General features: G+C 46.7%; 1 long non-coding RNA gene across 1 annotated transcript in view; it reads right to left on the minus strand.

Annotated features, from left to right (window-relative positions):
• The window catches only part of LOC135180300 (uncharacterized), a 29,206-nt gene extending 23,135 nt beyond the window's left edge, over nt 1-6,071 (minus strand). The window contains exon 1 of the long non-coding RNA XR_010304374.1: nt 5,955-6,071. This is a non-coding gene — a long non-coding RNA (uncharacterized LOC135180300). The remainder of the gene's footprint in view (nt 1-5,954) is intronic.
• Nucleotides 6,072-25,319: the final 19,248 nt, after the last annotated feature.

Raw genomic sequence — 25,319 nt, forward strand, 5'->3', positions numbered from 1 at the left:
AAACTGTCTAAGTGCCTGGGTGAGATTCTGCAGCCTTTGTGATAGGAAGGAGTTGAGACTAGCTGATGATAAGAGCGTTTCTAGCTGGAACATCTCTGCATCTCTGAAGATACTATGAATTTTGACAGGTGTTCAATGCATTTGTCCACCCACAGAGCTGATGACATCTCACTTGCTGAAGGAAACTGTAAAGGAAAAATTTCCTTTGGCTCAAGACAGATGTCTGAGTGGTGACAAAATCTGTCCTTCTGCAGGCATTTCAGCCAGCAAGGAATAGGCTGGGAACCCACAGGCTGTTGGAGGCAGTCAGTGGCCAGGAACAATTAGAGAGCTCAGCTGGGTGTTTCTTCAGCCTGCCTCTCTCAGCCCAGCTACCACTGGCAGGGAGGCCCAGAACTGCATCCCTCTGACATACCTTATTAAAAAGCATCCTCTTCTCCTTTGTCTGAAGGTTATCATGGGATGTGAGCTGGATGATATGATAGACTTAGTGATGTGAAGGAGATGGGAGCACTAATAAAGTCCAAATCAGTCAAATAAGCCAGTTGCCAGCCACACTGCCACTGTCAGGACATACAGCTCAGGCACAGCCCTGTCCCTGACAATTTCTCCTCTCACTGCATCTTATCCTATGCAGTAACTTCCCCATGGAGGGGCATCCCTGACCACTGGCACCTGCAGTGCCACGTTTCACAGAATCACAGGATGTCAGTGATTGGAAGGGAAATCTACAGATTGAGTCCAACTCCCCTGCCAGAGCAGGACCAGAGAATCTAGCTCAGGTCACACAGCAACACATCCAGGCAGGGCTGGAAAGGCTCCAGAGAAGGAGACTCCACAACCTCCCTGTGCAGCCTGTTCCAATGTTCCATGACCCTTACAGTCAAGAAGTTCTTCCTCGGGTTGAGGTGGAACTTTCTGTGCTGTAGTTTATATCCACTGCCCCTTGTTCTATCCCAGGGCACAACAGAACAGAGTCTGTCCCTTCCTTCCTGACCCCCAGCCCTCAGATAGTTATAAACATTGATCAGATCCTCTCTAAGTCTTCTCTTCACTAAATCAAACATCCTCAGGTCCCTCAGCCTCTCCTCAGAGGGCAGTGCTCCAGCCCCTTCATCATCTTTGCAGCCCTCCCTTGGACTCTCTCCAGCAAATCCCTGTGCTTTCTGAACTGAGTAACCCAAAACTGAATGCAGTATTCCAGGTGAGGTCTCACCAGGGTCGAGTAAAGGGAAAGGAGAACCTCCCTCCATCTGCTGGCCACACTACTCCTAATGCCCCCCAGGCTCCCATTGGCTTTCTTGCCCATCAGGGCACATTGCTGTCCCATGCAGAACTTGTTATCCACCAGCACTCTCAGGTCCTTCTCCACAGGGCTGCTCTCCAGCAGATTGCCTCCCAACCTGTACTGCTGCAGTTTATTCTTCTTTCCCAGGTGCAGCACTCTGCACTTATCCTTGTTGAACCTCACCAGGTCCCCCTCTGCCCAGCTCTCAGTCTGTCCAAGTCTCACTGAGTGGCCACAGAGTCTTCAGGTTTTCCAGCCAAGCCCCCCAGTTTCTATCTGCAGCACTCAGTTTCTTGCCTGTCACTTATCACACTGGGTGTTTTGCATACTCCTACGTCTCAGGAAAGACTCCTGCCTTCATCCCCAACCTGGAGCCCACTCTGCTCCCTCACTTTCTCACTCACATCAAAATGGGTGGCATTGGGGGCATCTCCTTTCTGTGGTATCACTTTTAGAACGAGGCAAAAACCTCAGCACTGACCTGTACCTTGGGCATGCCACCAGACCTGGCTCTATGCCCCCAGGAGCCCTGCTGAAAGGTGCATTCCCCATCCCCGTTTGAGAGGGAAGGGCAAAAAGCAGGGAGGTCTGATTTTGACTCTCCCTGTCTGCAGCTTAGAAGTATGAGGGCTGTGAAACTAATCAGTGTTTTAAATCAGTTGGTGAATTTTTCCTCTGTAGGAATCACAGCCAGTCAGATAAATGTGGAAGAGGCATTAGAAAAAGATGGATGTGGCAGGTCTGATTAATCCAGGTGCTTTTCTTGAATAAGGATAATTGGGATTTAGCATGGCTATAGGTACAAAATCAAATTTAATCAGCAAATGGATTGCCTCCAAACTCACTGCCAACCCACCCTCACATTTATCTAGGGCTACTGCTATAATTTCATTGAAATTGGAGTTTTCACCCTGAAAATTTCTTCTTTCACCTTTGATGTCATTTTAATATTCTCCTTAGCAGAGTGCAGATTTCAGCTTTCACTCTAAGAAACGCAGCTGTGTGATCATGTGTCTGGTCCTGTCAAGGAGCAGGGAAGATCAGCCAACTTCACCTCACCTGTGGCTGCAAGACTCTGCTAACTCACAGTTTAAAAGGGGGGAACAGCAGGGCAGTGCACTGACTGTCAGCTGGGGCTGCCAGAAGGAAAATTTACCTGACTCTGCAAACTAGAGGAACAGGCTATGCCAGCTCAAGGAGCAGCCCTGGGAGCTGCCAGCTATAGTTGGCCTTTGTCTTCAGTGACTTTCTCAGTTACAGCAGACACAATGTGGCTTCTTAGGACTGCAGCATGTAGATGTAAGTGTAACTGCAGTAATTACTTATCTCAACTATCCCAATCACAATCACCTGAGCACCACTTCCCTGGACAGTCAGAGGACCTGGTGATGACACTTGAACTTCATCCTGCTCTTGGGATCTCACAGAAGGTCATCAGAGGTTCTCCAAGTGGTTGTGAGGCCACTTCAAGGCTCTCAATATTACCTTGTGATCTGTTTATATGATGTGAACTCACATGGGTTGATAAGTAGCTTGCTGCCCCACCAGGTCAATGCAACCCAAACTGTGCTCCAAGTGAAGCAGAAATCCAGCAAACCAGAGCTCTAACCTCCCTGGACAACAATTGGTAGCTGTGACTTGACTTCAGCTCTTGAAACTGCTAGAAGAGCCCTGGCATCCCAGTGCCCTGGCTTGGCTTCAACCTCTGGCTTCCTTGCAGACCACAGATAGAGTTTCTGACCTGAAGGCAAGCTCTGGTTGATGGCCTGGATTGCCTGTCTGTGATCAAGGGGTCTGGATCCAAGACTCACAGAAAACAGAGCCATGCAAACTGTTGCTCTCAGCTGAGAAGCTTTAAATTGAGGAACTGGTTCCACACATTACTATGAGTGTGGGACTTGCTTTTGGTCTGGGCAAAATGAAGTGAGGAAGCCTGAGAGAAGTTAAAACAACCATATAGGAAATCTGGGAAAACATCCATACCCTTATATTCAGAGATCTATAATTCCAAATAAAACCTAGGGGAAAGCATAGAATCATAGAGTCAACCAGGTTGGAAGAGACCTCCAACATCATCCAGTCCAACCTAGCACCCAGCCCTGGCCAATCAACCAGACCATGGCACTAAGTGCCTCAGCCAGGCTTTGCTTCAACACCTGCAGGGATGGCAACTCCACCACATCCCTGGGCAGCCCATTCCAATGCCAATCACTCTCTCTGCCAACAACTTCCTCCTAACATCCAGCCTAGACCTCCCCTGGCACAACCTGAGACTGTGTCCCCTTGTTCTGTTGCTGCTTGTGTGGCAGAAGAGACCAACGCCACCTGGCTACAGCCTCCCTTCAGGTAGTTGCAGACAGCAATGAGGCCTCCCCTGAGCCTCCTCCTCTCCAGGCTGCACACCCCCAGCTCCTTGGCCTCTCCTGGGCACACTGCTGGCTCATCTTCAGCTTACTATCTATCAGTACCCCCAGGTCCCTTTCTTCCTGGCTGCTCTCAGCTACTCTGTTCCCACCCTGTAGTGCTGCTTGGGGTTGTTGTGGCCAAAGTGCAGAACCCTGCACTTGGCCTTGTTAAATCTCATCCCATTGGCCTCTGCCCACCCATCCAGCCTGTCCAGATCCCTCTGCAGGGCTCTCCTACCTTCCAACAGCTCCACATCTGCTCATAGCTTGGTGCCATCTGCAAACTTACTGATGCTGGACTCAATCCCCTTATCCAGATCATCAATAAAGATATTGAACAGGACTGGGCCCAGCACTGATCCTTGGGGAACATCACTAGTGACAGCTGCCAGCTGGATGTGGCACCATTCACCACCACTCTCTGGGCCCAGCCTTCCAGCCAGTTCTTCATCCATATCAGAGTGAATCTGTCCAAGCCATGAGCTGCCAGTTTTGCCAGGAGTTTGTTGTGGCCAACGGTGTCAAAGGCCTTGCTGAAGTCTAGGTAGACTACATTCACAACCTTCCCCACATTCACCAGGCGGGTAACCTGATCATAGAAGGAGCTCAGGTTGGTGAGACAGGACCTGCCCTTCCTAAACCCATGCTGGCTGGGCCTGATCCCTTGGCCATCCTGTAGGTGCTTTGTGATGGCACTCAAGATGACCTGTTCCATGACCTTGCCTGGCACTGAGGTCAGGCTCACAGGTCTGTAGTTTTCCAGTTCCTCCTTTCAGCCTTTCTTGTTGGCCAGCTTTCAGTCTTTGGGGGCCTCTCCAGTGAGCCAGGACTGTTGATAAATGATGGAGAGTGGCTTGGCCATCTCAGCTGCTAGCTCTCTCAGCACCCTAGGGTGGATCCCATCTGGTCCCATGGACTTCTGAGGACCCAAGTGATCCAGCAGGTCACTTACTCTTTCCTCCTGGATTACAGGGGGATTATACTGGTCCTTGACTCCATCTGCCAGTTCAGGAGTCCAGTTGTCCTGGAGACAACCTGTCCCACTATTGAAGATTGAGGCAAAGAAAATGTTAAGCACCTCTGCCTTTTCCTCATCCTTTGTCACTATGTTCCCCTCTCCATCTAACAAGGACTGGAGGTTGTCCTTGCCCCTTCTCTTGCCATTAATATTCTTAGAGAAACATTTTTTATTCTCCTTACCAGCAGAGGCAGCCTAAGTTCTAAAAGGGCTTTTACCTCGCTAATATTTTTCCTACAAGACTTAGCCACATCCTTGAACTCTTCCTGGGAAACCTCCCCTTTTTCCCAATGGTGATTCACCCTCATTTTTATCTTTAATTCCTTCAGCAGCTCCTTGCCCATCCAGCCTGGCTGCCTCCCTCGCCGGCTCCTCTGCCGGTACAAAAGCACAGCTGCTCCTGAGCCTTCAGGAGTGAGTTCTTGAAGTAGGTCCAACCTTCTTGGACCCCTTTGTTTTTTAAGGGCTGCTTCCCAAAGAACTTTCCAGATTAGTTCCTTAAAATAGGCCGAACTCTGCCCTTTGGCAGTCCAGTGTGGAGGTTCTGTCGATGCCCCTCCTGGTTTAACCACATATTGAACACTCTGTAACTCCATGGCCACTCGACCCCAGGCAGCCTCCAACCACCAGGTTAATATAAATGCATCCATGCCTCTCTACCTAATGTTTCCTGCTCTTGCTGTCCACAGAGAAGTACCTGAAGGTTTGGGTGCTGCATGATTTACTGAATCCACTTCACTGCAACATGTCTGCAGATTTTGATGTCTTTTGGAGGGCTTTTGAAGCTTGTTTGAGCGTGGGCTGCTGTGGCATGACCCTGAGTCTCAGGACCTGTTAGCACTCTGGAAAGGATCCACTCCTACTATTTTCTGCCTAAGCATTTCCTCTAGGTTAGCAGCTCTCTTTTCGGGTGTTCTGTAATTAATTTGCCATGTACTGCTTTGTGAGGAGGTTTGTAAGTTGGGTTCTGTTTGGGTGTTGCTTTTTTAAAGATAGGCAAAAGCCAACCCTGGGGCAACAGCTGAGGAATCTCCTTGCATTTCTGTTGGGAAGGAATTTGCTGGTGGAGTTTCTTGGATGATTAAGCTCTTAATTTACAGGCAGTTCTTGTTCATAAATATTAAATGACCATCCAAATAACAAACTTCCCAGCGAGGACTTGATGCTGATTTAAATAAGTCACTGAATCTTACACCCATAAAAATCACCCAGTATCTTAAGAAAACAAACAAAACTCCCTTACCTCTCAAAAAGTGTCCTCTAAGGATTTATCTGGGTCTCTTGCACTGTTTGCTGGTGCTTTGTTCCTCTCTTCTGTGTGAGCTCTTGAGCTTGCCTCCATTCAGTCCTCTAAGTTAGCTGTTTCCTAGTTCAAAACAGAGATAAACTCCTTTAGCACCAAGCTAGAATTTCTTAACTGAAAATACTTCTCCAAGGACCTCATACACACCCTAGGAGGATATAAACAACCATATGGGGGATGTGTGTCCACAGGATCACAGAATGTTAGGAGTTGGAAGGGATCTCCACAGATCATTGAGTTCAACTCCCCTGCCAGAGCAGGACCAGAGCTCAGGTCACACAGCAACACATCCAGGCAGGGCTGGAAAGGCTCCAGAGAAGGAGACTCCACAACCTCCCTGTGCAGCCTGTTCCAATGTTCCATGACCCTTACAGTCAAGAAGTTCTTCCTCGGGTTGAGGTGGAACTTTCTGTGCTGTGGTTTACATCCATTGCCTCTTGTTCTATCCCAGGGCACAACAGAACAGAGTCTGTCCCTTCCTTCCTGACCCCCAGCCCTCAGATAGTTATAAACATTGATCAGATCCTCTCTAAGTCTTCTCTTCACTAAATCAAACATCCTCAGGTCCCTCAGCCTCTCCTCAGAGGGCAGTGCTCCAGCCCCTTTATCATCTTCACAGCCCTCCCATGGAGTCTTTCCAGTAGATCCCTGTGCTTTCTGAACTGATTAACCCAAAACTGAATGCAATATTCCAGGTGAGGTCTCTCTAGGCTAGAGGGGGAGGAGAACCTCCCTCCACCTGCTGACCACATTCCTCTCAATGCCCCCCAGGCTCCCATTTGCCTTCTTGGCCACAAGAACACATTGCTGTCCCATTCAGCCCAGAGATTGTCTGATTCAAGTACAGGCTGAGCACTTTTTCTTAGGGCACACAATATGCACAGAATCACCTCCTTGCTTTATTACAAATTCCTCTGTATACCAATGCTGAGCATCAAACCACGAAATCTGCATCTCCCCTTAAACAAATTGCATTGCAGCTCAGGGGCTGGAAAGCAGAGGAGGGCTGGCAGCACTAGGTGGCTGTATCACATATACTGGAACAGATTGCCCAGGGAGGTTGTGGATGCTCCCTCCCTGGAGGTGTTCAAGGCCAGGATGGATGAAGCCTTGAGCAATCTGTTCCAGTGGGAAGTGTCTCCACCTATGGCAGGGAGCTTGGAACTGGATGATCTTTGAGGTCCTTTCCAACCTAAACCATTCTAGGATTCTATATCCTGATGCTTCTGCTGGGGATTGCAAAGCATTTAGTGCCAGCTGCGTTGAAAGAGACTAACTTGTGCTGACAGCATCCTACCTGGGCTGAGACACTGGAGGTCTGTGCTCTCCAGAGTGCTTTAATGCTAGAGATATACTTTATCATCTGCACTTGGGGGAAACTTCTCTATCAGGATGTGGGTGAACCATGTGAGAGCGGACGTGGTGGCACTGCAGGAGTCTGGAATCCCTGGTCAGGAGAAGAATGCCCTTCAGTGAAATGCTCTAGCAAAATGTTGCTCTGAGCTGGTTACATGCTCCTCACTGCAAAGAGTGTCCTGAGCTAATCCCTGCCCATCTCTTGCCCTCTCTGCAGGAAGACTGCTCTTATTCTCTCCACAATCAGGCAAAAGACATCTGGTCCCAGGCAGCCTGGGGACCTGTGCTCCCAGCTGAACCCCAGGATATCAACTCTGAGTTATGCTGTCCACCTGGTGTGGTTAAAAATTAAACTGCCCCCTACTAACAGTTCTTCTGCAGCTTGTCAAGAGGTAAAGCTAAGTCTCTAAGAGCCAATTTTGGCCATTCACTTACGCTGCACCTCTTTGAAGGTGGTGTAGCCACAAGAGGATTGCTCTGGATGCAGTCAGTGCCAGAGACCCGATCTCACCTCCCTGCACGGGGCATGTGCACTTGCTTCAACACCATCAGTCAGTGCCCAACTCCATCCTTTGCATCTGGAGTTTAGGATTAACCCCTTAATATTCATCCAGTGAATTCAATTATAATACAAACATAACCACCTGGTGATAGCACCAGCAGGTCCTGCTGAACAGCAAATAGGAAACAGGCTAAAACGTTTTTGCTTTGGTTCTTAGGATGAACTGATCCCATTCGTGAGGCAGCTCAGCCACAGCAGATGATAAAGCACTGCCACTTGGTACCACTGTTAACTTTCTAAACCTGAACTGTAACTGGAAAATAATCCAAGTAAGGAAACACATGCTTGAATGATGTATCTTCAGATGATAAAGTGCACTGCAGAAGGGAACAGGCATTTCACAGGATCACGGGATGTTAAGGGTTGGAAGGGACATCCATCATCAAGTCCAACTCCCCTGCCAGAGCAGGACCAGAGAATCTAGCTCGGGTCACACAGGAACACAACCAGACAGGGCTGGAAAGGCAGCCTGTTCCAGTACTCTGGGACCCTTCCAGTAATGAAGTTTTCTTCATGTTGAGGTGGAACTTCCTGTGCTGTAGTTTATATCCATTGCCTCTTGCGCTATCTCAGGGAGAAACTGAGGAAAGTTTGTTCCCTCCCTCTTGACCTCCAGCTCTCAGATATCTATAAACTTTGATTAGATTCCCCTCTACATCTTCTCTTCACCAAACTGAAAAGCCCCAAGTCCCTCAACCTCTCCTCACAGGGCTCTGAGACCTCCAACCCCTTCACTATTTTTGCTCTCCCTCCAAATGCCTGTCCACATATGTGGTAGAAATGCATAAAAATACACATAACAGCATTGCTGAAAGATGCTCTCAAAGCTTTTAAATGCAAGCTTAAATACTTGGAGCTCAGACCATTCTTTCTTCAGAATGAAGCCCCACAAAGGGCTGAGAGCGGAGAGTGATATAGCTCCTTCTCTCCTAGAAATCAAACTAAGACTGAGAGAAAATTTCATACAGAACCTGAAACTAATCTTGGAAGTTCACTTAAAATAACTAATTACCTGTTTAAAATTAGAACAGTTGAAATGATGCAGCATTATAACTCTCTCTCATCTTGAGAATAAAGATTAATCTTCTCAAGACCTAAAGATCACTTCTCCAAGCATGCCATCCCTGTTTTTCATCTGTTGTAGAGTGCAGCATTTTATCTTCTGTTAAGAATATACACATTTTATAGAAGAACAAGCATAGAATCAGTCAGGGTTGGAAGGGACGACAAGTATCATCTAGTTCCATCCCCCCTGCCATGGGCAGGGACATCTCACACTAGATCAGGCTGTCTAGAGCTTCATCCAGATCGGCCTTAAACACCTCCAGGGATGAGGCTTCCACCACCTCCCTGGGCAACCCATTCCAGGATCTCACTACCTCCATGGTGGAGAACTTCTTCCTAACATCCAGTCTGAATCTACTAATTTCTAACTTTGTTCCATTTCTCCCAGTCCTATCCCTACCTGACAGCCTAAAAAGTCCCTCCTCAGCTTTCTTGTAGGCCCCCTTAAGATACTGAAAGGCCACAATAAAGTCACCTTGGAGCATTCTCCTCTCCAGACTGAACAGCTCCAACTCCCTCATAGTATAAACACCTTTGTGTTTAAAGATTGTTTAGATGTGGTGCTTGGGGATATGGCTTAGGGATGAACTTCGTAGAGAAGGGTTAATGATTTGGCTTGATGATGCCAAGGATCTTTTCCAGCCTGAATGATTGATTCTGTGACACTTCAAATCTCCCACACTCAAGAAATCTTCCCCAGAACTCATTTAATTGTGAACATGGAGCTGCACAACCACTCGTCTGAGTTCCACAGTGGTAAAGGCCATGTGACTGTACCATCTGTATTTGATTATATTAGGTTGTTCTCCAGTGCCACAAAGCTTAGCCATTGTACAAACAGACAGAGATAAGTTATAATTAGTGACTTCAGGAATGTTCTAAAGATCACTTAGTAATTGGCAACAACAGAAAAAGGAAAAGCTCTAATTCATTTAATTAGGCATGTGGCAGATATTACAGCTTGTAAACTGTATCTAAGCTTATTGATAAGGAATAATTATTCAAGTGGCTTCTGTTTACTGAAGGAGCAGCAGCAGATACATTCTAAGCAGTGTTTAGATGGGTAAGTCTCCAGTTAGGGTGGCTATCATCATTTTTGCTCTCTCCTGTTCTGCTGCAGTGCTTCAAAAGGTCTACAGCATTGTACTAGGTATAACACAGTGTTTCTGCAAAGATTATGGGATTGATGACATATCAGCTGAAGAGCACATCCAAAAGTGCTGTTTTTCAGACCTGAGCTGCAATAGGACTTTTACCCTGGAAAGATAAACAAATGTTTATAGGCTCTCAGGAAAGAGTTACTCCAAAATGCCAGCCATGATGAGCATTTCTATTTCAGGTTACTGAAGGATACTGTCATTTGCACAAGGTCTGGAAATTGGACTCACACTGTGCTTTTAATGACAAGGGAATATCATGAGCTGGAAATCTAAGCAACTCATCAGGAGACTGGGCTCTTAAATGATATTTAAATTGAACAGTGGGCAAGACGTTCTCCAGAGCATCCTCTATCAGCTTTATGTTTTGAGTTTTGCCAATCTCAGGGTAAAAACTATAATTAATTTCTCCTTTTCAAACCTTTAAATGATAATTAAAGACAACATACATAATAAGAAAGTTTTCTCTTGACATTACATGCAATGTCTGAGTTAATTATCATTATTTTAGCTCAAGGCTTTTTTATCACTCACAATATTAATCTTTCTGTTCCTCCAAGAGACCAAGGAAAACAGTGGGAAAAAAGCCCTGTAATTGGTTTCACCACCACTCCCCCCCCCCCCCAAAATGCTTCTGTGCACAACTTGAGCATAGTGAGAGTCTACATTTTACCATAATACTTTGTTGGCAAGGACTGTAAAGTAAACTTTGTTCTTGTTCTCGAGAGGTTTTCTCCCTGTGAGAACTACTTTCAGTAATTAAGAAAAGGTGAAAGAATATTATACACAAAATTGCATATGCTCATTAATTGGGATGTGATACAGATTCAGCTGGATAAAGCTTTGCTGGAGTTTAGCTTGAACAGCTCATCTCCACAAGTGTTAAATCTCCCTTGGCAGCTTCGTACAACAAGGGAGTGCAGTAGTGAGGGAGACTGTCTGGGAGACTGAAAATTAAACAGGTTTTCAGGTTTTTGCAGGATCAGGGCCATGGCTTCTCTCTGAGAACCACTGAATTGGTGTAATCTGGAATATTGTGTCCAATCTGGGTCTTTCAGTTCAAGAAGGACCTCTGGGAACTGCCTGAAAGAGTCCAGTGCAGAGCCACAAAGAATCTGCAGGCAGTGGACCATCTCCTTCCTGAGGATGGGCTGAGGGAGCTGGGGGTCCTGAGCTTGCAGCAGAGGAGCTGAGGGGTGACCTCATTCATGTTGATAAAGATGTCCAAGGCAGTGTCAGGAGGGCAGAGCCAGGCTCTGTTCAGTGATATCCAATGATAGGCTAAGGGACAATGGGTGCAAGCTGGAGCAGAGGAGGTTCCATGTGAACATAAGGAAAAACTTTTTTGCTGTGAGTGTGCCAGAGCCCTGGAGCAGGCTGCCCAAAGAAGTTGTGGAGTATCCTTCTCTGGGGACATTCAAAACTTGCCTGGAGGTTTTCCTGTGTGACCTGCCCTAGGTGATCCTGCCCTGGGAGAGGGGTTGGCCTGGATGAACTTTAGAGGTCCCTTCCAACCCCTAATGTTCTGTGATTCTGTAATGTTGCACTGCTTCCATTTTCTGTTGCTTTCAGACCTGTTGGTGGAGTGTTGCTGGCATCCTAGCAGAGGCTGCCTTGCCAATAAAATGATTATGCTTATTGTTATGCTATCAAACAGCTCAGGAGGGTTTGCAGTGCCACTTCTTATTGTGGGAGTGAATCAAAGGGCTTGGATTCAAATTCTGACTCTGTCATCAAGGCAGTACCTGGACACAAACAAGCTCCTGAATATAAAGTGCTCCTCCCACTTCCAGAAGACAACTTGTATTTTGGTCCAGCACTGCAGCTGCAATGGTGGAAGAGTGGGATGTGTGAAAGCACCTGCAGCAATGCAGAGTCTGGCTGACCCAGGTAGCAGCAGCAAATGAAGAGGAGCAGACCAGGTTTTGCCCTGTTAGAAACCTGAAGGTGGTCTCCAAGCCTCTGAGGATTTGCAGTTACTACATTTTGTTTTGAGTTTCTGGAGGAGTGACAGACAGCTGCAGCACTGATGGGGCAGGAGAGGAGACGGAGCAGCCTAAATCCTGCTCTGCACTGGGAACACAAATGCTACACTGGGCAGGTGTTCCTCAGTCTTTTCTCTCCTGTAAGCTCATACATCCTGCTGACCGAACTGAACTGGCTTTGCCTGCACCAGAGGAGCTGTGAGCATGCACTGACTCAGACTTGGCACTGTGATAACACACCCCCACAGCTCTGGTCAGCTTCAGGCTGACAGACTAAACCCCTGTGTGCCAGCAAAGAGCAGGCAGAGGTACTCAGTGCTGCCAGTGGTGCCAGGTACTGTTCCTGTGCTTTTATAAGTCCAGAGGAAAGCAGGAAAGCATGGAATGGTCACAGCTTGTTTCTCCAATGTCATCACACATTGTCACTCACAAGCCCGGGAACCAAACCAGGAATAAGCCTCATATGTGTGCTTTATTCTAACACAAAATGTTATTCAGCATAGCTTATCTGCCTTTCAACATGAATAGACCTTTGTCAGGAAAAACATTTTTCCAGTGTTTATGGTGCAAATGTCCACACTAATGAGAGCTGTAGGAAGTCAAGCTGCTGCAAAGTTTAAATTCACAACTTTGAGGCCTATTTTGGAGTCCTTCACGTGCAGAAAAGGTAAGGCTTCTCCAGGCAGAAGGAGAAACTTAGTCTACCACTACCCTGACCAGAACACAAGCAGCAAGGACTTGAATATTTCTTCACACATACTGCAGTTTTTCAAAGCTTCCTAGAACATTCAACAAGACCAAGTACAAGATCCTGCATCTGGGTCAGAGCAACTCCAGGTGCTGACATAGGCTGGGCAGTGATTGGCTTAAGGATAATTGGAGGGCTGGACCACCTCTGCTATGAAGACAGGCTGAGAGAGTTGGGGTTGTTCACTCTGGAGAAGAGAAGGCTCCAAGAAGACCTTATTGTGGCCTTCCAGTATCTGAAGTAGGGTACAAAAAAGCTAGGCAATGACTTTTTAGGGTGTCAGGTAGTGATAGGACTGGGGGGAATGGAGCAAAACTAGAAGTGCATAGATAAAGATTGGATGTTAGGAGGAAGTTCTTCACCATGAGGGTGGTGAGAGACTGGAACAGGTTGCCCAGGGAGGTGGTGGAAGCCTCATCCCTGGAGGTTTGTATGCCCAGGCTGGATGTGTTTCTGAGCAACCTGATCTAGTGTGAGGTGCCCCTGCCCATGTGAACCTGGATGAAAATCATGGTTTTCAAGCTCTGATGTGAAGACAGGAGAGATAACATTTAGCAAAGAGAAAAAACTCTGTGAAAGGTAAACACTGATATAGTATCTTTAATAGGAGAGAATAAACAGCTTGGAAATCAAACCACCCCTGTTTTCTAGCACTGATGGCAACACTGGTTTTGCAGCTTACAACACTAAGTTGACTGACATAACCTGGCCCCAAAAAATCTCTTTTTTGAAGGCAAGTAACTATAAAAGTACACAAATACACTCACTGAGCTCTACCTGCACTTTGGCCACAACAACCCCAAGCAGCGCTACAGGCTGGGGACTGAGTGGCTGGAAAGCAGCCAGGAGCAAAGGGACCTGGGAGTGCTGGTAGATAGTGGCTGAAGATGAGGCAGCAGTGTGCCCAGGTGGCTAAGAGAGCCAATGGCATCCTGGCCTGCATCAGGAACAGTGTGGCCAGTAGGACAAGGGAGGTTATTCTGCCTCTGTACTCAGCACTGGTCAGGCCACACTTTGAGTACTGTGTCCAGTTCTGGGCTCCTCAATTCAAGAGAGATGTTGAGGTGCTGGAACATGTCCAGAGAAGGGCAACAAAGCTGGTGAGGGGCCTGGAGCACAAACCCTATGAGGAGAGGCTGAGGCAGCTGGGGTTGTTTGGCCTGGAGAAGAGGAGGCTCAGGGGTGACCTCATTGCTCTCTACAACTACCTGAAGGGAGGCTGTAGCCAGGTGGGGTTGGTCTCTTCTCCCAGGCAAGCAGCAACAGAACAAGGGGACACAGTCTCAAGTTGTGCCAGGGAAGTATAGGCTGGATGTTAGGATGAAGTTCTTCCCAGAGAGAGCGACTGGCATTGTAATGGGCTGCCCATGGAGGTGGTGGAGGCACCATCCCTGGAAATGTTCAAGAAAAGCCTGGATGGGGCACTTAGTGCCATGGTCTAGTTGACTGGATAGGGCTGGGTGCTAGGTTGGACTGGATGATCTTGGAGGTCTCTTCCAACCTGGTTGATTCTATGATTCTATGATCTCCTTCTATTGAAAACATCTTTTCCCTGGAGAAGGGAAGCATCAGCACAGGATTTCATGGCTCTCGTATATATTTGCACCTTTGCTCCAGAAAAAAACCTCTCTGAACTGTGTTGGGATTTGTGCAGAAGAAAAGGTTCTCTTAGACTTTTGGAACTATGTGCTTAAAGGAAAACCTGTGGCCCTTGGCCACCTGCTGAGCCATCACCTAATCTACCTGTTAACCTCCCACTGCCACATCAAAACCAATGATGTGACACAGCAAATCTCAGCAGATGACAGAAATTACTGGCAGAGATTTGCTGATAGGCTTCTTTATGTCTGACATTGGTCAAAGTGCTTCAGTGTTCATGCTCCATGCTGCCTGAATTACTTCAGCTGCACCAGGCTGCAAGAGTTAGCTAAAGTGGTGGTGATCAGCTGTGCTGCCAAGCTAACTGACAACCAGAATTTCTCTGTTAATGGAGAACTTCTCAGTTCAGATTTTGCCATATGTGCACCTTGGCTCTTGGCCATCAACTTTGAAAAGCTCAGAAGTATCAGGATGGAGGATCTGAGCCTTTCTCCAAGTCTCACAGGAATATTTCCTACCTGCCTTTATCCTCCTTTTGCTACAGAGCGAGCCATCATTCAGTGCAGCCAGGCACCCCATGGCAACGAATCAGCCACCAGAGGAGGAAATACAGCAGAGGTTCAGCAAAGAGCTTATGCCCTCCATGTGGGAGCACAGAACAGCCACCTCCCAATCACAGACCAGCAAAACTTGGCCTCCCTCAAGCTCTGAAAATCCAAGTTTCCCTAAAAACAAAACTGCAGCTTTCCCTTCTGCACTGCTTAAGTAAACAAGCAGCTTCAGTGCCCCTCTCACCTCACTCATCTCTTGGGGTTGCACAGCCTACTCTTGACTCAGACTTCAGTTAGCTTATCCTCTGGCATATGCCCCTCTGATAACAGAAAGGGCAAGACTTTAGACTGCCCCTCAGTCACTTTAAGGGACTGTCCCTCCCTGCAGCACCTTGGAGTGCCTGGTCTTTCCCTGAGCCAAGCTTTCCACCTCCACACACCACATTTATGAAGCATCGTCAGAGAAATAACGTTGGATGCAGTGCCTCCAAACCGAGTGATTTGTCAAGGTAACTGCAACGGGAGGACACAGCATTGCTAGAGGCTAATGTATTACTGTCCTGATAGATTCATGTTGTTAAATTGATGGCTGACATTGCTGGACCTCTCAGTGGAGGAACTGCTTGGGCCATCAAAAATGCCATGTTAAATATCCCAGTATTTATCACTTACAGGGTGCTTTACAGCTTTGGAGTTATTCACAAAAATTAATCAGCAGCTCTCCTCCAGTTTCTGTGCTGGGTAGTCTGCATAGCTAACATTACTCTTACCTCACAGAAGGTAAAATGTGAAGAATCTCATGACCTCAATTTCCAGCACTGACAGAGTACTCCTAGATCTAGCAGAACACTGTAAGTGGAACAAGAACAGTGCACCAGAGACAGAAACCTATAAGCATTGGGCCACAGTGACAAGGGTGGTCACAAACCACATAAAAGTCTGCTCTTTCCCAAAGGAAGATGGAAGTATGCCCTTTGCTTTCAGAGATGTGATACCATATCTCTATACAAGGAACAAAGGAGGAACTCAGAATTGCGATGATTTCACCTGGAATCACAAACCCAAATCCCATTTCTGATGTTCCATTGACCTTCCTGCTTATTAGCATCAGATATCACAGCAATTCAGCTTCCCAAAAGGTAAAAACCAACCAAACCATAACCCCATGCAACAACAATCCCACCCTAAAGATTTACCCCCCTAAAGATTTGGCTCAGTGTTTTGTCAGGGGGGAAATTGGAATGAACCAAAAGGATTTAGCTCCAGCCATGCATTAGTTTTATTTGCATTCTAGAAAGATGCCATTATTTTTTCTTTAGTTCTAATTCAAATGTTCATTAGAAGTGGAATGTTTTTCTCCCTGAGTACAATGCACAATTATATAAATGTACCACAACTTTTATAATGTTTAATAAAGGATTTCAGAGACAATTTCAAGTGTGCCTGTTAAGCAATCTCTTTTCCATGATACGTGTCTAGGTCCTTTCCATGTCATTCCATACATTCCAATAATCTTCCCCATCTCACATGGTTGGCATCTATTTCCCCCAGACAACCTGTTCATTAAATCTTAAAGAGGAAGAGCTGAATTTGCAGCTCACAGTAATGCCACTGTTCCTCAGCATTTGTCTGAAGATGAGACACTATCACTTCATTTTCACACACACAGAATGTTAGGGACTGGAAGGGATCTCGAAAGATCATCTAGTCCAACCTCCCTCAAAACAATTCTGCTCAACAATTTTCCCTTTTCCTAGAGCTGAACATCACTCCAGTCATCAATTTTCATGTAGTGTTTGAAATCCCTCTGCCTGAAGCACAGTGTGGATACTGCACACTGCTGTTCTTGGGGGCTAGTTTTGCTTCACAGCTGAAAGGATGTCAAAGCTACTCGGTCCCAAAAGGAGCAACCTTTCCTCTTCATCTACCAGTCATGTGCACTCAGGATGAGTTTGTTCACCCAGACTATTTGATGGGAAACCCTGTGTTGAGAAAGAAATAGTTTTCTGCTAGATAAATCATGCTGATTGTTCTCTCAGATTTCCACTTTCTCTTGGTCACTATCCCCATAGATTGTCTCCAGGCTCTTCAACGTAGCAGCAGATCCCATACCTCCATCACCCTACTCCATGCATCTATGTCATCTCTATGGCCTAAGGACCACACCACCTGGGTGCTGATTTTGCCCTTAATTAAATTTCATATGGAGACTTGGTAACCACATCTGACTGCCAGCCTTGATACAGCAATGCAGTATCTGGGTGCTCTTGCAAGTTCTCTTTTTCCACCTTTGTATCCATCCTGAAATTTCAAAGCAGGTGAGGAGAGACAATCCCTTCCTCCAGAAACATCCTTATCAGTATCACATTTGTAGGAAGAAAAGCTATTTTGACAACAGATTAACAACAAACACCTTGGCAAAGCCAAACCTCTCTTGACTGCCCAGTGACTCCCTGAACTGGTTGTGGCAATTAACGAGGCAGGAACTATAAAATATGTAGTTAGTTTTATTTCTGGAAAGCCCTGCCCACATCTATATATAAATTAGTTAAATTTGGGTTCTAATTGGGTCAGGGAGAATCTTCACAAGGATGCTTATGGGCAATTCAGTCATTTAGGAGAATCAGAAGAATTGGATAAGGTCAGCCACAAAATGGCTTTGCCCCACTTACAAATAAAAGGCAGCCTGGAGCCCTAGGGAAAGTCTGTTCTACTGGCTGCAGTGGAGTAGAAATTTCATGATAGTCCCTGGCTCCTTCATGTCTGTGTTGGAACTGCTCAGCCCTTGAGAGGCTTGCAGATCTTCCCAGGGATAGAGGCAGATGATCTCTGACCTAATCCTGCTTCCCCATGGCACAGAGGTTTGCAGAGGTGCAGGCAGCATCTTTTGCAGGTGTGTGGGCAGCACAATGTCAGTGGCACTTCTTGCCACGTCATGAGGCACTTAAATGTCGCCTTCTAGGAAGCTTGAGGCACTTAAGTTTCCAGGTATTTCAAGCCCAAACTATCAGGGCTAAGCTGGTCTGAAGCATGAAGCAGAGAAGAACATGTTTTCCAAGAGCAGTGAGGCAGAGGCAGCAAGGCAGAAGCAGCACAACTGCTTGTAGCTTAGCTCTATTTACGTTACTTGCCCAAGTGTAGTGGCTCCTTTGGCCACAGAGATTCACCAATCTAAATGGCACCTGTAAAACTGACCATCTTAGGCTTGCTCACCCTTGTTTGGGCAAGACACCGACAAGTATCACAGTATCACACAGTATTATCAGGGTTGGAAGAGACCTCACAGATCACCAAGTCCAACCCTTTACCACAGAGCTCAAGGCTAGACCATGGCACCAAGTGCCACGTCCAATCCTGCCTTGAACAGCTCCAGGGACGGCGACTCCACCACCTCCCCGGGCAGCCCATTCCAGTGTCCAATGACTCTCTCAGTGAAGAACTTTCTCCTCACCTCCAGCCTAAATCTCCCCTGGTGCAGCCTGAGGCTGTGTCCTCTCATTCTGGTGCTGGCCACCTGAGAGAAGAGAGCAACCTCCTCCTGGCCACAACCACCCCTCAGGTAGTTGTAGACAGCAATAAGGTCACCCCTGAGCCTCCTCTTCTCCAGGCTAACCAATCCCAGCTCCCTCAGCCTCTCCTCGTAGGGCTGTGCTCAAGGCCTCTCCCCAGCCTCGTCGCCCTTCTCTGGACATGCTCATGCTCAATGTCCTTCCTAAACTGGGGGGCCCAGAACTGAACACAGTACTCAAGGTGTGGTCTAACCAGTGCAGAGTACAGGGGCAGAATGACCTCCCTGCTCCTGCTGACCACACCATTCCTGATGCAAGCCAGGATGCCATTGGCTCTCCTGGCCACCTGGGCACACTGCTGGCTCATGTTCAGGTGGGTATCAATCAGCACCCCCAGATCCCTCTCTGTCTGGCTGCTCTCCAGCCACTCCGACCCCAGCCTGTATCTCTGCATGGGGTTGTTGTGGCCAAAGTGCAGCACCCTGCACTTGGAGCTATTGAACCCCATCCCATTGGACTCTGCCCATCTGTGCAGGCGGTCAAGGTCCCGCTGCAGAGCCCTTCTGACCTCCAACTCAGTCACATCTGCCCCCAGCTTAGTGTCATCTGCAAACTTGCTGATGACTGACTCCATGACCTCATCCAGATCACCTGTGAGTGCCTGTTTATCACATTGGGAGGGGACACAATGCCCCAAGCCTTTGTTTTCCTCCTGCCCTTGCTTCCCCCATCAGCAGAAGGCTGGGGCAAGCCAGGACACCTGATAGGCCTATTTGCCTTCCAGGACACTCCCATGCTAAAAAGAAAAGCCCCAGACCTGAACAATGAGTTCTGTCTCATAAGCTGTGAAAACCTCAGCAGCACTGCAAGGCTGTTTGTGAGTGTTTCTCTCCAGCACCTGATTGCAAAGCTGTGTTGTGCTCTTGGGAGCTCTTGCACACCAATACAAGTGCTCTTTATATTACTTAGAAAAATCATGAGGTAATTCCTCCTTTACCTTGTCCTTTTAGCTGTCACTACTGTAAACTGCTGACTGCAGAGGCCATTCCCTCCAGCCTCTCTCTGGTTCACAGGTGCTACCAAAACAGCCCTGGGAGCTGACATTATCACTGCCTGGCATTTTCTTCTGCTGTTTACCACATTCACATTGCTGCATTCCTAATAAAGGTGATGCTTTCAAAACAAAGAGGACGCTGTACTGCAGTCTGAAGTCTTCAAAATGGGAATTACACACCTAAAACTACACTTCTGCTTTTGATAAACCTCTGCCCACCCCCCCCACTCCCCAGATGAAAATGAGCAACAGAGAATTATTGACATCCCTACCAGCCCAACCTTCCCTACCTTTAATGTTAATACAGACTTCCCTCAATCCCCACTCTTGAAAAATGCATCAGGCATATGTCTCTGTTTGCAGAGGACAAACCCCAAACCAGTCAGGCCAGAAGAGCTTTGATCTTACTTATTGAAGTTGTCTTTGTGAAATATGTTCCTTTTAAAAGTCAGTTATTAGAACTTTGGGATAATGAGACCATTAAAATAACTTAGCACAGCCTGGGATCAATTAAAATAAATGGGCAGGAATAAGGACTTGAAGAACAAGTTGCTTCATCAGGGAATTCAACGCTCAGCTGTGACTACCTTGGCTTGAGCATGTACCACATACATATTCAGAGCAGAGTTATATACAGCTGAGTGCCATGGTTATTGAGTCAGCTAAAAGGTTCTTCAGCCCACAGCCAGGACCAAACTATAGAGGCTACTCCATCACTTGATGACCTCTCACCAGAGAAGGAGAAGCAGGAAAATGAGAGAAGCCCCACAGAGTGAAATGAAAACTGATCTAATGGAACAGCCAAAGTAATACCAATGTGTATCAAGTTACACTTTACCCAGCAAAGGTACGGTGGTGAAAATAATCAGGAGGCAATCCAAAGGAGAAAGAAGCCCTGACTGAAGCTCAGCCCCAACCCCATCCTTGTCCTCAGCAAACATTGCCTTTTACCATGAGCATGGTGTTTATTGTGTGGCATACATCTGCAAGCCAGCCCAGGTCAGCTGTCCTGGCTGACTCAAAACTGCCAAAACTCTTCCACCCGTGGCCAGCCTATGTCTGTCCCAGCAAAACCAGAACAGACAGAAAGATTGTTTTAAAAACCACAGTGTGCATCCATCCACTGCCAATGACTCTTTAGTGGTCTCCTCTCCTACAGCCAGACATAATTTCTGCACCAGCACCCTAGGTAGGTAAGCCGGTGCTGAATTCCCTTTGATCCAGTAAAGCAGGTATTTAAGGCTCCACTATTCACAAGGCTAAATGAATTTCAGCTGGATTTGGGGAATTTAGCCTCCCTTTGTTGAAAACTGCAACCACAATACTTAACTGAATAGGGATGAACGAGCTTAATTGAAGGTTTTTAGCTCACCAAATCTGCTGCTTTCTTCCCAGAACTAAATCTAAAGAAGGGGTGATGCTACTGATTATTGTTTTTTAACAAGACATGAGCCTAGATACAAAAGCAGCCTGAAGAAAGGATCTAGAAAAAAAAAAATATATAACAGTAAGAGAAAAACAACCAACAACTTTGGAACAGGAAACGAGATGCTCAGAGCCTCTCATGGCTTCAAAGCAGACACATATTGTTTACATAAGAAATAACTTTGCAGGAGTACTTCAGCATCTGAATAATACTGTCACGCCTAAGACCCAGCAGATCTTTCCAGTCGAGCAAAATGAGGTTAAAACACCACAGGGAGACTCAGGCAAGCCACTGATTTTCAGTGCAAGAGGTCAAATCACCACTCTGTTCCCCCAGGTATTTTTGTCTGTTCTGATGGTTACTTTTCCATGTAGTGATGAAGATCACAGAGCCATAGAACGCTGGGCGCTGGAAGGGACCTCAGAGATCATTGAGTCCAGTCCTCCCTGCAGTGCAGGACCTCTTGGGGCAGGTCACACCAGAATGCATCCAGGCTCACACCAGATGCACACTGGAACACATCCAGGCTTGTTCCCATCAAAATGAGAAAATACAAAAGGGAGGGCAAAATCTACCAGAAGTAAGGGAAAGCTGGGCAAAGCCAAGGAATTTTTTGGAGTGTCTTTAAGAAGAAGCATTTGGTTTGGGCATAATTCTGCTGAACCTTAGAAATCTCCCTGCTTCCCACTACTCTGCAGTCATCCATCTGGACCAGGTTTAGTTGAAAGGGCTTCCAAATTCTTAGTTTCCCTTCAGAATTAATCTGAAGCACAAAAACATCCAGGCTGGCAAAGCCCCTCAGGATCATCAAGTCCAACCTATAACCCTATTCTATGAAATTCCCCTTTAAACCACAGCGCCAAGCACCACATCCAAACAGCTTTCCAGTGACCCTGTCAACACAGGAACATCAGCTGGGCAGGAACTTTGACCATGAGAAATTGCACCTCAGTGAAAAAGCTTTCAGCAAGTAGCAGTTCTCCAAGGCAGGCAGTTATTAATGTATTTGAGTGTGCTAGTTAAGCAAGGTAATTAATATATCTCTGAACATTAGATATGCATGGCCAGCTCCGATAGCTGTCAGCAAAACATGATCCAGGTAATTTCTAGCATACAAATTGAATGTATTCTCCAAAACCAATTTCCAATTACAAAGACTAATTAATTTGGGGGAAAAGCCTGCTTTTGTTTAACTGGAACAATAAATTTAATTAGGATAACAAACACCCAGTGGACAAAGAGGTCTGAAGAACGTCATCTCTGTCCACAAATAATCAGTTTGCTTCTGTTTAAAACCTGGTTCTGTTATACTACCAAGAAGGGGGAGGAAATTGCTTATTGCAAACATGGAACATGATTTCCTGTGGTATATTTAGGGATACATCTGGCATCAGGAACACTTGCAAAGGTGCCAGCTAAAGACACAAATGCAGCTAGGTATCACAGCCTGTCTAATGCTCAGAAATGTGGGTGAGACATTCAATACCACAGGCAATTGACAAAACCCAAGTAGCTGGAACAGAATGCATTTTTGCATTATCAGCTGCAAGCAGCCTGGGTAGTGAATAGAAACCAGTGGAACAAAACTGGGGAAAAAGTGTTGAGCAGTGCCAGGCTTTCTCTTTTTTCTCCTCAAGATAGCAGTCACCTTTTAAAACAAGGAAGGTGTCCTTTGTCCCCATTACATTCAGTAATGCTCTGCTCAGATGCACTCACTTATGGCTGGGACAAAGCAGGTATGTCCGTGGTCCCAGTGCCAGATTCTTGAGCAGAAGTTGCTGGGGATCCCATTTAAAATGCAGTTGAGTCTATCATGCTCTCAGCCCTCCCAGCATTTCCCCATTCTCCTCTTCCCTGAGCAGCGAGCACAGACAGCGTAGGGTAGGACATTCAGCCCTTCAGCATCGCAACACACAGGCTTGCTTATGTTCTGCTGCGCATATGGAGGTTGGACTGTTCAGGCTAAAGGGGGAATCAGCACTGATTGGGAAGGGTGGTGGAGAGGGATCATCAAGCACCCCTTGCCAAAACAGAAGAAAGCTTGTTGTACAGGTGAGTCAAGGAAAGCGAAGTGGCCAGTTACCAGGCTCACCCTCCACTCTTGCAGCTGCCCCCAAGCTGATGCTGTACAGCTGTGCCACACAGGACCATTATCACTGCACAGAAGAGCCCAGGCTCTTGTGTACCTCCAGTTACCAACCCTCAGCCATGGGAAGGTGGCAGCAATTTCACACAGCCATCTCCATACGGTTGGGTGTGTTATCAGGGAAGGAGGATGCTACCAGCCAACATTCTTTGCTTTCTTCCTGACTCCTACCTGGAAGGTGCCCACCACATGACACACTTGCAGAGTGATGGTTGTCAGACAGTTTTCTTCCCATGGCAGGTAGCTGTTTTTATTTACTCTGAAGTGTTACACTCTGAGCCTTGGCTCTCATGGGATTTGAGATTAGAAAGTGAAGTTCAAGCTGCCAGTTAAAATTGCTGAGATCTGGGAAGGGAGCAGCACAAGAAGCGTGGATTCCCCTGAAGAAGGACAACAAGCCTTTGAAGTGTTTTTCCTTTGCTCAGCCATCTCACTTGTGCGCAGTTCATGGCCCCTGGGGTTAAGATTTGCATCCCAAAAAGACAGGCTTGAAAAGAAGCTGGTTTGAGGCACTCACACTTATAACCCAGAGACTTCACAGGCTTCACGGATAGCTACATTACTTTCCTTCAAGGCCTTTATAACCTTTGTGACAAGGAGTTACTCCTCTCAGAAACCCTTGGTGCAGCGCTGAGTCAGGTGAATCATCAGCAGGGAGGTGGCAAATTGCTTACCCTTATTTTTCTTCATGACCATTGCTTTTCTTTGTTGAGTACCTGACTTACCAGGGCAAATTCTTCATGGTGTGCTTCAGTGGTGAGACTTACATTCAGATGACATAGGAAAGGCCACAAAATAATTACAATAAAATAAAAAGAAAAGGGGGCTTGAGTTGTTGGAATCTCTGCTAAAGGCAGCTCAGAAGTAGGTTTAAAAGACTCAGCATGAGCTAAGAATCACCTCGATAGAAAGACAAATACATCCCTCCTCTTCTCTCAAAGGCTCTTCCTTCTCATATTTGTTCCTTTACCTCCTGCTACACTAACCTCATCACAGCTGGAAGTTTCTGAGCTGTAGTCTCAGGAGTCATAACTTGTGAACCTGAGAATTGCCTGATTTGCTGCCTTCATGCTCAGTAAGAGGCAGAAAGTAGGGACTGGATTTGGGAAGTGCATGTTACTCGTTCAGGTTCTCATTTGACTTCTGTCAAGTCATCACAGATGGTGACGTGAAAATTCCCCAGAAACTTTGGAGCCCAATTAAAATAAGAACTGAAACAGAGCTGATCAAGCAAAGCAAAACTTGTTAGGTAAAAAAGAGAAGGAGATCAGCACATGCCAAACTCAGCTGGGTAAGTCTGCTGCACCCTGTGGCTTCTGAACCAGTAAAGAGTGAATGTAAGGGAACAGGATGGGTGATTTTAGAGCAAACAGCTTCTCTGCAGAGTAGTCCCATTGTCAAAGAAATCAGAACACAGATACTTGCAGAGAATTAATTAATTAATTGTCAGAGAAACGCATTTGGAAAGAGCTGAGAGCAAGTGGAAAGATATGCAAACACTTATCCCACCCTGGTACCACAAGTTAGCGCAACAGGAGCGAGCAGAATTTCTGTCACTGCAGAATACAGAACCCTGCAGCTACCAGCATTTCTCGTGGGAGAAGGGAAACCCTGCAGAGGCACAAATAGCAGCATCTGGCTCTGGGTTGGATTCCCAAGGTCACTTTTAAGCAGAGCAAAAATTTGGCTGCTGCTGAGACTTGAGTTGCTGCACAAAGCATCCTGCTGGGCCAGCAGAAGTACAGGGATGATGCCCATGCAGACCTTTGGTAGGGAGCAGCAGGAGGAGGGGGAGGCATGTTCCACAGCCACATGAGCCTTCCTTGTCTCTCCCCTCGTTAAAAGCACTGTGGCATTTGAAGTCCACAGCTCCCATTGCACTGAACTGACTGCAAGGATCCCACCCATCCCTCCGACTACCCAAATGCACACTGGGGAGTGGAAGCAGCTGAAGATTTTCATCATTAGGTCTGCACTTACATTTAATTATTTTGCATTAGAAGCAAAGCAACTGGCTCTCAGATGAACTACCCTGCAGAGGATCTGCTGTACAAGGAGTGCCGAGGCTTGACTGCTTTTGATGAAAGGTCTCTGCAATTACAAGATTCCTGGAAAATATCTGATTTCAAGAAAGCAGCATTTTCTGG

Source organism: Pogoniulus pusillus, chromosome 13 (genome assembly GCF_015220805.1).
Source record: "Pogoniulus pusillus isolate bPogPus1 chromosome 13, bPogPus1.pri, whole genome shotgun sequence".
In the NCBI taxonomy this organism is placed as follows: Eukaryota; Metazoa; Chordata; class Aves; order Piciformes; family Lybiidae; genus Pogoniulus; species Pogoniulus pusillus.